The sequence below is a fragment of the Nyctereutes procyonoides genome, unplaced genomic scaffold (genome assembly GCF_905146905.1).
Source record: "Nyctereutes procyonoides isolate TBG_1078 unplaced genomic scaffold, NYPRO_anot_genome, whole genome shotgun sequence".
NCBI classification, from domain to species: domain Eukaryota; kingdom Metazoa; phylum Chordata; class Mammalia; order Carnivora; family Canidae; genus Nyctereutes; species Nyctereutes procyonoides.
Window position 1 is genome coordinate 4,146,629 of NW_026575042.1, and position 15,219 is coordinate 4,161,847.

Consider the following 15,219-nt stretch of genomic DNA (forward strand, 5'->3'; position numbering starts at 1 on the left):
GGATCACGATCTGAGGTAAAGGCAGACACTCAACCACTGAGCCACCCAGTGAGAGCCACTGTCCCTCTCAATCTTCTTTTAACAACATAGATTACTATTAATAACAATAATAATAAAACAAGGCGGGAATCCCTGGGTGGCGCAGCGGTTTGGCGCCTGCCTTTGGCCCAGGGCGCGATCCTGGAGACCCGGGATCGAATCCCACGTCGGGCTCCCGGTGCATGGAGCCTGCTTCTCCCTCCGCCTATGTCTCTGTCTCTCTCTCTCTCTCTCTCTCTCTGTGTGTGTGGCTATCATAAATAAATAAAAATTTAAAAAAAAATAATAATAATAATAATAAAACAAGGCCTTCATGAGGTTTATAGTTAGTAGGAGAGGGCAACCCGGGCAGCTCAGTGGTTTAACACCGCCTTTGGCCCGGAGTGTGATCCTGGAGACCTGGGCTGGGATCGAGTCCCGCATCGGGCTCCCCACATGAGCCTGCTTCTCCCTCTGCCTGTGTCTCTGCCTCTCTGTCTCTCTGTGTCTCTCATGAATAAATAAATAAAATCTTTAAAATATATATATATAGTTAGTAGGAGAGGTGAGTAAACAGACTGACCCAATGCATGCTGGATTGAATGCTTGAAACAGGCACCACGACCGGAACAGTACAGGGGTGGAGCTGCTCAGGAGGGGTTCACAGCACAGAGGCAGGCAGTCGGGGACACTGTCATACTGCAAGACCCAAGACAAGGGCTCCGGTGCCTGCAATTTATAGAGAGGATGCTCTGAGGAGAGAGGGAGTGAGGGAAAAACATGGGCAGGGAAATAAAAGATAAGCCAAGAGACTAACTTCAGCAGGAAACAACTATTTCCTTAATTCACAATCCTGCTGGGTACTTCCGATCTGGGCCAGGCTCTGCTGATGTTGCATGGGCTCACTTCTATGTCTGAGGTTGGTCAGCAAGCCAGCTTAGGCTGCTAATTCCAGAGAAACACACATATTCATTGTACCACCAAGTTGGTCTCACCCTGAGTCAGGGGAGGCCAAACTTATTATCCAATGTCATGTCAGCCAGCCACTGGCTGCAGGCTGTCATGGGGGAGAGGAACTAGCTGTGCTCTGGGGGACTCATGAATAATAGCCAAGAACGAGGGAAAAGAGCATCTGTGAGGTTGCAACCAGTGCTTGCAGAAGCTAGAGAGTGGGTACACCAGTCCCCGATGGAGATTTGGGCAGGCATCATCTGCCCCTGCTACAGGTCTCTAAACTGAGACCAGAAGGATGAGATTTGGCCGCCTGAAGGGTGGAGAGAGTGTCCTGGGTGGAGTTGCCCATATTTCCAGATAGCCAGAGCCATGAGAGAACAAGGCCAATCCCAGACATGTGAGTGATAGGGATGGATGATGTTGAGAACATATGGTGTGCAGAGGTATCAGGTAACCTGATGTGAAGTGTCTCATATGATTGTGTAATGAGGATAACATTTTTGAGGCATTAGCTGAATATTTCTGTATCAGTCAATATAGGCTAAGTTATATTACATAACAAACGACACCCAAATCCTGGTAGCTTAAAACAAGATCATTTCTCATTCTTGCTACACATCCTTTGTCAATTAGTTGGGGGGAGGGTTCTCAGTTCCCCATTGTTTTCACGCTGGGACCCAGGCTGACAAAGCAGCCATCAGCCGGAGCATTCCTTTCAAAGTTGCCAAAGTGAGGTGACAGCCCCTCCGCAAACAACAACAACAAAAACCAGACTTTAATTCTGAAAGCATCTTTAAGAACAGAAAGTCACCATAAAAATGATTAAATTACTCTTCATCAAGGAGATATGCCGATCCTAAACATGTATGCATAAAATAAAATATAGAAAGAGAAGTGAACAGTCTTTTATCATAGAGCCCTGAAAAGCTGATGGGATGGTAAGAAAGAGATAACTAAATCATCCAGAGACATTTTTGCATTTGACGATCCAAAGTAAGCCAACGGAGAAACTGGAAACTGTCTTGGGTGGCTTCGTGAGGCCCAGGGGTCTTCAAGCCTGGGAGGTCCCATAGGAGCCAGACCCACATTACACTGGCTGGCTCTGATCTTTAGAGTATGAGTGGAACAAATGGAAATCATCTTCCCTTATCTGAGTCCTAGGGGATGTAGGGACAAGCGCCTTGATTGGAGCAAGACAGGAGTAACCAATCCAACCTCTCCCTGAGGCTGTGAGCACAGGCCAGCCCTTGTGCAGATCTGGGGTCTAAACTTGCATCACTGAGGTTGTCCAATAAACATTGGGCTATGAGCTGAAGTCCTGTGCAATACTGATAATTCCCCTTTGTGTCTGGTAGAAGCAAACTCAAAATCATCTTTGGAATAAGGGCACCTTCATCCCACATCTTAGGCCATCCCCCAAGTAATTTTCAGGGTCAAAGAGCAGTCAAATATAATCAAATACACACACAAAAACAAAGCAATATAAACTCGAACCAGCAGAAACAGGTCCATACAGGATTCAGATATTGAAATTATGAGATATATTTTAAAATAAATACGATATTTAAAGACCAATAAACAATGTTGGTAGGACAGGAAACTATGATGAAACATCACAGATTTGTAAAAGAACTAAATAGAACTTCGGGAACTACAAAATAAAATAACCACATTTTAGGAACACCTGGGTGGTTCAGCGGTTGAGCATCTGCCTTCGGCTCAGGGCATGATCCCAGGGTCCCAGGATTGAGTCCTGCACTGGGCTCCCTGCGGGGAGCCTGCTTCTCCCTCTGCCTGTGTCTCTGCCTCTCTCTTTCTGTGTCTCTCATGAATAAATAAATAAAATCTTTTAAAAAATAAATAACCACATTTTATTATTTAAAAAGAAATTTTTTTTTAAATATTTTGTATTTATTTACTTGACAGAGAAAGAGAGAGTCAGAAAGCACAAGCAGGGGCAACAGCCAAGGGAGGAGAAGCAGGTTCCCCATCCTGGGATCATGACATGAGCTGAAGGCAGACGCTTAACCAACTGAACCACCCAGACATCCCAAATAACCACATTTCAATCTGTATCACGAAGGCCAAGAACTTTGAGTCCAGAGAGTGGAAATGCAGACTCAAAGTCACACAGCCAGTCAACAGCACAGAAAAAGCCAGGGCTCAGGCCCAACCTCCCTGCCCTCCTCTCCCCTGCCTTCTCCCTTTTCTTCCGGTGGGACAAGCAAGGCCTCCACTGGTCAGAGCTGCTTCTCTCTGCTGAGATGTCTCCAAGAGTATTTTGCCTTGGGTTTGTTCACCCATTAAAAAAGAAAGGGAAGTAGAAAGCTAAACTTTTTGCAGGAATTTTTGTTTCAAAACTCCTTTTGTGGGCAGCCCGGGTAGCTCAGCGGTTTAGCGCCGCCTTCCGCCCGAGGCGTGATCCTGGAGATGCAGGATCAGGTCCCACATCGGGCTCCCTGCAAGGAACCTGTTTCTCCCTCTGCCTGTGTCTCAGCCTCTCTCTCTCTCTCTGTCTCTCATGAATAAATAAGAAAAATCTTTTTTAAAAAATTCCTTCTGTGTCAGAAGCCCATTAATTCCTCTGTTGTAGGAATCTACAATAAATGAGCTTATTTCCTTCCCTAACTCCTGAAACTTATAACATTTATTTTATTTTGATTGCTGTTATTATGGAAAATGGTGGGGGAGAATTGTTCTTTTCAACTCCCACTTGGAGAAAATCCCTGAAAACCCACACTAAATGTGCCAAGAATCTCACCGTCTCTTTGGGACTGAGGCCCCTCTCCAAAAAGAGCCTGTTGTTCTTGGTCTTAACTCTGGACACTAAGACGGTGATTTCCCCCAAAGGTTTTTGAGATGATGGGCAATTTCCTGTTTTGGCGATACTGTTCCTAATACTTCACCTGTACTCTCCTGGTGTCAGAACGTGGTCATCATGGAGCTTCTGCAGGGTAGCCCTGTGCTCACAAAGCAGTAGTTCATGATGATCACAATAACCAACAAAGACAAGAAACTTCCCATGTTTAATTAGGCAAAGGACTTGTGAATAAATATCCAGGATACAGTGTCAGAAGTGCAGACTTCCAGATTAGGACCACGCTGGCAAAACATTCTGTGAGCCCTGAAGGGGAAATGCCCAAGGTAGATAGGAAGCTCCCACATGTCCTCCCAGAGCTAGATTCTCCTGCAGCTGGTTTGTGCAGGGGCTGCTAATTCTTTCTCCAGTTACATCCCTCTCTATGGCAGGTAGCCCATAATAGTGTACGTGTTTGTTTACTGCTAAGAGAGCCTCACGCAAGTTCCATGTGGTTTCATTCTTGTATCATTGGTACCCAGTCCAGCACATCTAGCCCCTTGTAGGTTCTCAATCAATACTTCATGGGTGAAAGAGTGAGGCCATGACTCTGTCCACAGATTAAGAGGGTGTCTACGTGGCTCCAGCTTTCCTTCCGGCATATCTAGCACAGATGTGAGGGCAGGTGTCCTTCTCTTGAAAAATTTAGATAAGATCTGTCTTTAAAACCTTCCCAAGTTTCTGTGAACCCTTGGAGGGCTGATTTTCTCATAATTTCCTCTGGCTAGACATTCTGCCTCTGCTTCTACTGAATTAGTACAGTTCGTGAACGATCTCACCATCCCACACACCCTTTTGCAGTATCTTGACTCAAATGTGGAGCTGAGTCCCTTGAGTTTCACAAAAACCTCACCCACATCGGGCCTTTTTATCTTTAGAACTTTATAGAAGCTTTGAAGAGATTGGGGGCAAGGGGCGGTCTATACTGCAACAGCATAAGCTCAGTAGTTTTGAATATTAGATATTCCAGGGTTTTTTTAAAGATCTTATTTTTTAAGTAATCTCTACACCCAATGTGAAGCTTGAACTCACAACCTTGAGATCAAGAGTTGTATGCTCTTCCGACGGAGCCAGCTAGGTGCCCCTGGATATTTCAATCTTCATAGGACATTCTCCTACCATCCATATTGCTTGCCCATCCTTTTATCTTCTCTCCTCTTCTTTGTTTACTCCCATCTCTGAATTTCTAATAATTTTTAAAATAAGCATGTCCTGTCTGTATTCCTGAAATGACACATGCCCACCTTTGCCCTCCCAGGTCCAACTTCTTTGGAAAAGGCCCCAGAGGCAAGTGGCTTCAATGGGCTGACAGATAGTAGGAAAAGAGTCATAAGGAAATCAAAACAGTCAGATTTGTGTGAGGATCCTGGAGTCCTGAGAAGAGTCCTAGCACTGCCACTTCCGACGCCCAAGCCGTTGGGGTTAGGCAGAGTGATACAATCCCCACCAAGGCTTTGATATCTAAGCAAATGGGGCTTTTTTGGCCATCATTCCCCCATTCTTGGGGAAGAAGCAAGATCCCTGAGCTCCCCCTCAGGGTGCAGGTGTGGAGGCAGCATGAGTATCTGCACATGGACCAAGATCACCTCCAAGGGTTCCCATGAGCCAGATATGGAGTGGAGAGCAATAGAAAGTTGCCCATGCCAGCTGGAGCAGCATGAAGTAGTGAAGGTCTAGGCAGGCTCACGAAGCCTCCTGAGGCCTCAGAGTAAAGCAGGAGAAAGTGGAATATTTCCTGTGTTACAAGAGGAGTGTCAAAGGGTCTGATAAATAGGCTGCAGAAGTCCTGGATGCAAGGGCAGGTCAGCTCAGCAGGTCACTTCATGGATTGATACTTGAGGCTCAGACAGGATGAAGTGCACCTCCGCAGGTAGTGACACCAAAAGATAATGAAGAGCAGAGGCCCTTTCCCAAACTTGTGATGCCACATGCCATTGAAGAAAGAAGGGATAGGTGGGACACTGAATTGACTAAGATTATGTCTTCAGCTTTGGGAGAACTGGGGTCTCAAAATAGAAATGAAGTTCAGTTCTAAAAGGAAGTTTACTGTTGACACCCATGTGTATCTCTTTTAACACTTCTGGTAGGATCAGCCCTTCCTGGTGTCAGTAAATGTTTTAGAATCTTTTGTTATTTTAGTAGGTGTTATTACTTCCTCAAAAATATAAATCAGCATATTTATTTAGAAGCATTTTCTATACCATTCTATTATACTGAGTTCATCTCAAGTGAACTCTTGTTTTGATTATTGATCTTGTTCATTGTTTTAGAATTATATTTTTTCCTTGGACTATGGAATTTTGGTTTGCATGCTCATTTTCACTGGGAAATTTTCTATTAGTTTGTTATAAAGATTTGTTTCTGCCTGTCTCTCTGTGCTCCTCCATTCCTATATAGGAATTTTGAGGTTTCCTCTGTACAGGATGTTGTTGGTGCCCTCCCCAGAAGCCTTTGCCTGCCAGTGTGCACCCACTCCCTATCTGCAATGAGCATTAGATTAGAGCTACTCTTGGCTTAATTAGGAAGATGCCTCACTAACATGGGGACACAAACGACCAGACCCTTTGCCTCAAAGTGGGATTAATTCTGTGGTACAATTTGTGTCTGAGGGGCCCTCTAGGAACAAGCCAATGCAGGGAGCTGGTGATGGTTAATTTTATGTGTCACCTTGACTAGGCTATGGAGTGTCCAGGCATTTGGTCAACATTCTGGTGAAGATATCTGGATGAGATCAACATTTGAATCTCTAAAACTCACCTCAATTAAATTTTATACAACATCAACAACAACAGCAAAACAAAACAAAACAAAAAAATTTGAATCTCTAGGTTGGGAAAAGCAGATTGTCCTCCCTAGTATGGATGAGTCTCATCCAACCAGTTGGAGACCCAAACAGAACAAAAATGCTGACCATCCCATGAATAAAAGAGTCAAAATTCCTTCTGCCTGAGTGCCTTCAAAATAGGCCATTGATTTTTTTCCTGCCTTTGGACTCAAGCTGAAACATTGGCTCTTCCTGAGTTTCAAGCCTGGCAGGCCTTCTGCCTGGAACTATACCATCAGTTTTTCCAGGTCTCCAGCTCTCACCCTGCAGACTTTGGGTCTTGTCAGCCTCCATAAACACATGAACCAATTCCTTAGAAAAGTCTCTAAATAGGTGATGGATAGATAGATAGATAGATAGATAGATAGATAGATGATAGATCTCTGGGATCCCTGGGTGGCGCAGCGGTTTGGCGCCTGCCTTTGGCCCAGGGCGCGATCCTGGAGACCCGGGATCGAATCCCACGTCAGGCTCCCGGTGCATGGGGCCTGCTTCTCCCTCTGCCTGTGTCTCTGCCTCTCTCTCTCTCTCTCTCTCTCTCTCTCTCTCTGTGACTATCATAAATAAAAAAATAAATAAATAAAAATAAAAATAAAAAAAAGATGATAGATCTCTTATTGGTCTTTTTTTTTTTTAAAAAAAAGGATTTTAATATCAGAAAGGGACACAGAACATAAAGACTTCTAACTCTGGGAAATGAACTAGGGGTGGTGGAAGGGGAGGAGGGCGGGGGGTGGGGGTGAATGGGTGACAGGCACGGAGGGGGCCACTTGACGGGATGAGCACTGGGTGTTATTCTGTATGTTGGTAAATTGAACACCAATAAAAATTAATTTATTAAAAAAAAAAGGATTTTATTTATTTATTCATGAGAGACACAGAGAGAGAGGCAGAGACACAGGCAGAGAGAGCAGCAGGCTCCATGCAGGGAACTTGATGTGAGACTCAATCCCAGGACCCCAGGATCATGCCCTGAGCTGAAGGCAGATGCTCAACCACTGAGCCACCCGTGTCCCTCTCCTATTGGTTCTAGTTCTCTGGAGAACCCTACTACAGAACACATCCTTGCTTACCTTCTTTGGCTTCCATATAATATTCCCTTCTTCCCTTCCCCACAGAGGTGCCCCTAGTAAATTGCTTTCTCTGGAACCCCTAAGACTCTAATCCTAGAGAATTCAGCTTAAGACTCCTACCAGTTAGTAGGTTAGATTTACAGCCTACAACTAGGTCTTATGTTGGTGGTTTGAATCTCCAATCTTACAGTTCTGGGGGTATCACACTTTGGATCATCGGTTGGGGCTTAAATTCAAATCTTAGTTGTGCGTTTGTATTTATCATCCAGGTTACAAGGCCTACAGTTGCCAATCAGCAGTTCTTCCACCTTCTTTCAGAAGTGAGGTAGCCCTGCCCTAATATAGCCTCTGCCTTCAAACCCTCCCCACCATCGTATGGAGCAGAGTTACTCTGTAGGATCAGAACTCTGGCAGCTACTGCCAACTTTAGGACCCAGGATCCAGCAGACTTGAGGTATCAGCTTTGCTTGCCACTTTGCTTTCATTTCCCAGTTCTTCCAGACACTTAATCCTATAATTTTCTGCAATATTTTTTAATTGATGTATAATTTGCATGCCATAAAATATGCATATTTTAAAGTGTATATAGTACAATAAATTTTGATAAATGTATCTACCCAGGTCAGCAGTACCCAATAAGATATAGGAAATCTTCACCACCAGTTTATTCTTCTGTACTCTTTTCACAACTGATACTCTACTACATGTCAAAGGCAACTGTTGTAATTTTTTTCTCCATAGATGAGTTTTGCCTGTTCATATATGTAGACTCATTTAATATGTGCCTTTTTGTGCTTGGCTTCTTTTGCTTAACATAATGTTTCTGAGGCATATCAATGTTGTAAATGACTTATTCTTTCATTTACATTATTGGGTGGTATACCGTTGCATGAATAGATCATTCAAAATGCACAATTCAATGATGTTTAATATATTCACAGAGTTGTGCAGCCATCTCTACAATCTATACTTTGAAGCTTTTCATCACCCAAAAAGAAATCCATACCCATTAGTGGTCACTCCCCATCTCCCTCTTCTCCTGGCCTTAGGTAACCACTCATTGACTTTTTGTCTCTATAAATTTGCCTAACCTGAGGTCATGAAGATTTATAACTTTGTTTTCTTCTAAAACTTTACAGTTTTAGCTCTTACATTTAGATCTGGAGTCTATTTTAACTTTTTGTGTATGGAGCTGGGGTAGTGGTCCAACTTCATTCTTTTGAAAGTGGATATCTGGTTGTGCCAACACCAGTTGTTGAAAGAAACCATTCTTTCCCCCCACTGAATTATCTTGACACCCATGTCAAACAATCAATGAACCATAAACATGATGGTTTATTTCTCAACTCTCAACTCTAATCCCTTGATCTATATGTCTATCCTTATGCTATACTACATTGTCTTAATCACAGTAGCTGTAGCCTGTTAGTAAGTTTTGAAATTGAGAAGTGTGAGTGTTCCAACTTTATTTTCTTTCAAAGCTGGTTTAGCACTTCTGGATCCCCTTCATTGCTATGCCGAATCAGCTTGTCAATTTCTACCAAAAAAAAATTTTTAAGCCAGCTTGGGTTGTGATAGGGATTTTACTGAATCTAGAAATCAATTTAGAAAGCATTGACAAAAAAAAAAAAAAAGGAAAGCATTGACATTTTTGAAAGATTCCAAATCTTCTAATCAATGAGCGCAGAATGTCTTTCCATCAATTTAGGGCTTCTCTAATTTATTTCCACAGTGTTTTCTAGCTTTCAATGCATGTATCTTGTACTTTCTTTTTGTCAAATTTATCTATGTCCTTGTACATGGAATTGTTTTCTAATTTCATGTTTGAGTTATTCGTCATCAGTGTATCAGAATGTAATTGATTTTGTATATTGATGTTGTATCCTATAATCTGAACTTATTTGTTCTAATACTTTTTTATGGATTCCTTAGATTATGTCATCTTATAGACATAGATTTACTTCTTCCTTTCCAATCCAAATGCATATTATTTCTTTTTCTTGCCTTTTTTTTTTCTACCAAGAACCTCTTGTACATTATGAATGGAAGGGGCAAGAACAGATGTATTGTCTTGTTCCTGATCTTACAAAGGGGAAGGCATTTAGTCTTTCACCACTAACCATGATGTTATAAACATTCTTGAATAAGTCTCTTAATAGACTGGTGTTTTCATTTTACTTGAGTTGATACCTGAGTGTAGAATCCTTGGATCACAGAGTAGGTATACGTTCAATTTTATAAAGAATTGTCAATCTCTTTTCCAAAATGGCTTTTGTACAAAACAATCTTTTAAATTTCTCCTATTGGGAATCCATGGATGGCTCAGCAGCTGGGCGCCTGCCTTCAGCCCAGGGCATGATCCTGGGGTCCCAGGATCAACTCCCACATCGGGCTCCCTGCATGGAGCCTGCTCCTCCCTCTGCCTGTGTCTCTGCCTCTCTCTCTCTGTATCTCTCATGAATAAATAAATAAAATCTTTAAAAAAAATTTCTATTACATGTTATCTGTCATCTCAGTACGTTTTGGAAAACAGGAAGACCCGCAAACAATGAACTTTGCTGCACCTTAATTAGAAGTCTTCCCAGTGAATGACTCGGCAATTCTGTGACCCTCAAGAAGTTTTCAGGGCAGTTTGAACCCGTTCCCTCATAAACCCCACTCTTTGTCTACTGCACAAACCTTCTCTAACTCCACCTCAGTTATTCACCCAAGAGGAGCACAGCTGGACCACAAAATGCATCACCTGAACCACTGCTCACTTTGTTTGCATATGATGTTTTCATGGTGATGTCATCAAAATTAGGAGGAATCCCTCTAACCAAGATAACTATGAATAGGAGGCTGTACAGTGCGTAATGACAGATGTTTTTCCTGCCTAGTTGGGCTCCAATTATAGTCTCATTTACTTCCTGTGTGATCAAAAAAAGCTAACATTCTGCAGGCTCCTAATGCTATCTTGTACATATCTCACACCATGAACTCTGCTACATCCCTGGGACTGACGTCAGCATCTTCTTCAACGCACTGACATCTCTGTAGGTGGGCGTCATATCAGGATGAGCATCCACCTGCACACCTCACCTGTGAGACCCCCTTTTTAGGGTATCTCTCTGTGGTTCATTAGTCAGCTTTCCATAATCACAAAGATCTTCTTTTTTCTAAGATGGAAATATTTCTATTGTTTTTGGCAGATTATGAAAGGAATCCATGTTTGTTTAAAGAAATAAAGAAGCCTGGAATGTATAAAACATAATTCTTCATTCTATGAAATAGCTAACATCAATAATAGCTCGATAAATCTGGAAAAAAGAACTCTGTAATGACTAACATTTTAGGAATTAAGTTTGAGGTTTATCTGCCCAGGTTTTCTAAATGCAGTTAATAGTTCGAGTAGAGCATCTAGTGCCACCATTGCCTTGATTCCCTCCAACACCCCCACCACTATGGCTAAGGAGCTCTCCATGGCCACATCCCACACCAAAGATGATTCTACTGATTTCTACTGGACCTGGCTTGTCGGCATGTTTTCTGTAGAAAATGTTTCCTGGGATCCCTGGGTGGCGCAGCGGTTTAGCGCTTGCCTTTGGCCCAGGGTGCGATCCTGGAGACCCGGGATCAAATCCCACATCGGGCTCCCGGTGCATGGAGCCTGCTTCTCCCTCTGCCTGTGTCTCTGACTCTCTCTCTCTCTCTCTCTCTCTCTCTCTCTCTGTGTGTGACTGTCATAAATAACCAAAAATTAAAAAAAAATTTTCCTGACTGCAATAAGAGAAAACAGAATACATCATCCCCTCTGTCATAGAAATGACTACAAGAGAGAGAGTCCTGAACTGGCCTTAGACCTTGAAATTACCAAGAGGAAGTTTTCTGGTAGCTGCAGATGCTTTGCAAAACAGATTAAATTCTATCACATGATACATCATTACAAATCTTATAAGATGAATTTGATGTTTCCTCTAGCATTCCAAAATTTCAGATCTCTCAAGATTCAGTAGGGAACAGTAATAAAAGTGAGAGATCTACATCTGATAACACAAAAACTTATCAAGAGAATACAAGCTCTTCTTTTTTTGTTAAGCTCCATGCCCCCCCAAAAAAAATGTTTTAAAAAAGCTCCATGCCCAACATTGGGCCTTGAACTCATGACTCCTGACATCGAGTTGCATGCTCAAATGACTGAGTCAGCCAAGCAGCCACCCCTAATAAGTTTGTTTTGTTTTGTTTTGTTTTTTAAGCAGGCATCATGCGAAGCCCAGTTCAGGGCTTGAACTCATGACCCTGAGATCAAGACCTGAGCCAAGATCGAGGGTGGGACACTTAACTGACTGAGCCACCCAGGCGCCCCAAGAATACAAGTTCTTCTGGGCATCCCACCTTTAAGTGTCCCTTGTGTCAAGAATCACACCTTACCAGACAGCATTTACTTGGATCATTGTAACTATTATCGCCTGTTTCAGATAGTTCCTGTGATGTGTCCTCTTTGTGTGTCTCTTCCTGGGGGAGATTCTAGCCAGATTACTACAAATTTCCTGAGTTGGGGCGCCTGGGTGTCTCAGTTGGTTAAGCTTCCAGCTCTTGATTTCAGCTCAGGTCATGATCTCAGGGTCCTGGGATCAAGCGCTGCCTCTGGCTCTGTGTCAGCGAGGGATCTGCTTGTCCCTCTCCACCCTTCCACCCCCTGCTCCCACTCTCTCTCTCAAATAAATAAATAAATATTTTTTAGAATTTTTGTTTAAAATTTCATTAGTCATCTAAATCAAAGATATCAGTCTGATTATGGAGAATTTGTGAATCATCAGATGAGGAGAGTCAATATTGAACTTTTCAAGTAGACATCTGAAGGTTATAGACATCTCTGCATCTTTGTACCTGTAAGTACTGTCTTTAAGAGGAAAACCACATATAAAATCACTGTTTCAGTAATTCATTGTGTCTATTAATAAAAGCAATTCAGTCTAAAAAATAAAATAAAGTGCTGTTAATACATCATGAACATTTCTGCATGATAGTAAGTAACTAGCTGGAAAGCATTCTTTTTAATAGCATCACATTCCATAGCATGGACACAGTTAATTAATTAATTTTTTATCATTAAATACTTCAACCATATACAAAAGTACTGAGAAAAGTGGCATAATCATGCATGTGCCACTTACTTATTAGGAAAACAGTTCAGTTGCATATAAACACTTTCCCCAGTTTGTTGTTTATCTTCTGATTTCTTTTTTGGTGATGTTTGTGTTATGCATATTTTTATATTCACATAGTTGAATTTATTAATCTTTTCTTTAAGCCTTCTGAATTTTGAGAAAGGCCTTGCCTGTGCGAAAATTATGAAGAAATTCTCCTGTTTTTCTTATTAGAACTTTTATTGTACCAATTTTTACATTTAAATATCTTTTTGAGGTTTAACCATGTGTGTGATGAAAGAATCATGCTTAATTTTTTTTCTCAAATGACAGTCCATTTGGCTCTCTCCTTAAATAAGAAATTTATTGTATCCCCCGTTTAATTTAAAATACCATCGTTAATGTGCTAAGTTCCCATATATGTTTTGATCTAATACCAGATTTCCTTTTTTTTTTTTATATACCAGATTTCCTATTCTGTCCCACTCCACTTTCTGGACCATTGACATACTATTTTAATTAACTAACTAATTTAATATACACAGTAATTTATAGTATCAATATCCTTATTGCTCTTCTGTTCGGAATATTCTTTTTTGTTTATTTCACAGGAAATTTTATTTTATTTTATTTTTTCACAGGAAATTTTAAATCAAGGTATGTAGTTTAAACAGAATCATTGATGTGTCTTGAAGAATAACATTGAACTTAACCACTTAGGAAGATCTGATGTTTTTATAACATTGAGTCTTCTTGCAGAAGAGCATCTAAGCCTTTTCATCTAGATCATTTTGGTGTTCAGTGTTGTAAGCAGGGTTTTTTTCATGTATTTATTTCCTATATATTTCAGATACATAATATGTATCTTAATTAGGATTTTTTTTCTAATCTCTTTCAAAATGCAGGCCTGTTTTTCCATCACATCTTCTAACTAATGGTTATTTGCAAATATAAATACAATTGAGTTTTATGTATTAGCGCTTTCCCCTATTAACTTACCTAATTATCTTGTTACTCATATTTTTCCGATGACTCTCTTGAGCTTTCCAGTTATTTAATACTATCATTACAACTAGAGATACTTTGTCTTTTCTTTTCCAATTTAAAAAATAAACTTTATATCTTAGAACAGTTTTAAGTTTACAAAAAATTGTGAAGAAAGTACAGAGACCTCCCATATACCCCCCTGCAATTTCCCCGCGGGATACTTTATGCTTAATGACCCAATATGGGTACATTATTATTAACTAATGCGCATACCTTATTCAGATTTCCTTAGTTTTTAGTTAATGTCCATTTCTGTTCCAGAACTAATTCATTTAGTTGTCTTCTCTCTTTAGGCTCCTCTTAGCTGTAACAGTTTCTTAGACTTTGCTTGTTTTTGATGACATTCAGTTTTGAAGGGCATTAGGTATTTTGTCTCTTCCAATCTTTACACCACCGATTTCTTTCTCTTAAGCATGGAGCAAGTATATTCAGTGTGACGTTTTGTAGAAGTGATAGCACCTTTCTTCTCTTCCATTTTTATTTTTTTTACTTTTTATTTATTTATGATAGTCACAGAGAGAGAGAGAGAGAGAGAGAGAGAGAGAGGCAGAGACACGGGCAGAGGGAGAAGCAGGCTCCATGCACCGGGAGCCCGACGTGGGATTCGATCCCGGGTCTCCAGGATCGCGCCCTGGGCCAAAGGCAGGCGCCAAACCGCTGCTCCACCCAGGGATCCCTCTCTTCCATTTTTAGCTGGAATACCTTGGAGTGCCCTAGGAAGCATTTTGAGCTGAGACAGATATATTTAATTATGGTAATAAATTATTATATTCCTACCTTTCTATACCATCCTGATTATACTCAATATTACTTTTCTTAGTGACTAGCTCTGAACTGGGAAGCATGTTTGTATTCAGCTCCTGCTCCTCATGATGTGCCCCTCCCTCAGGACATGTGTGTTCGCAGGCTCTCTAAAGTCTGTGGCACAGCCCCTCTGACTGTTCTTCTCTTCACCTTCTCCACATAATTCTTGCCTTGTAGTGGCCGCTTTTAGTAGCCGTTACATATATTTTGAAGTCTGAAAAGTCTCTCTCTCTCCAAGTTTGATTGAAAATAGAGTTTGTGGGGCACCTTGCTGGCGCAGTCGGTAGGACATGTGATTCTTGATCTCAGGGTGGCGAGTTCGAGCCCCACACTGGGTGTGGAACCTACTTAAAAAGAATTTTAAAAAATGGAGTTTGGGGGCTTTTTAATTCCTTCTTCTTGCTGTTATTGTATAGGCCCTAGAGAAGGTGAAAATGCAGACTTCTGCTACTATGCTCATAGCAAAAGTCTCAATGAAGTAATCTTTGACCCAAAGAACACCCACTGATTTCT

General features: G+C 41.4%; 1 pseudogene; it reads left to right on the plus strand.

Annotated features, from left to right (window-relative positions):
- The first annotated feature begins 11,225 nt into the window (after positions 1 to 11,225).
- Positions 11,226 to 12,545, plus strand: LOC129507295 (E3 ubiquitin-protein ligase RNF138-like; annotated as a pseudogene).
- The last annotated feature ends 2,674 nt before the right edge of the window (positions 12,546 to 15,219 follow it).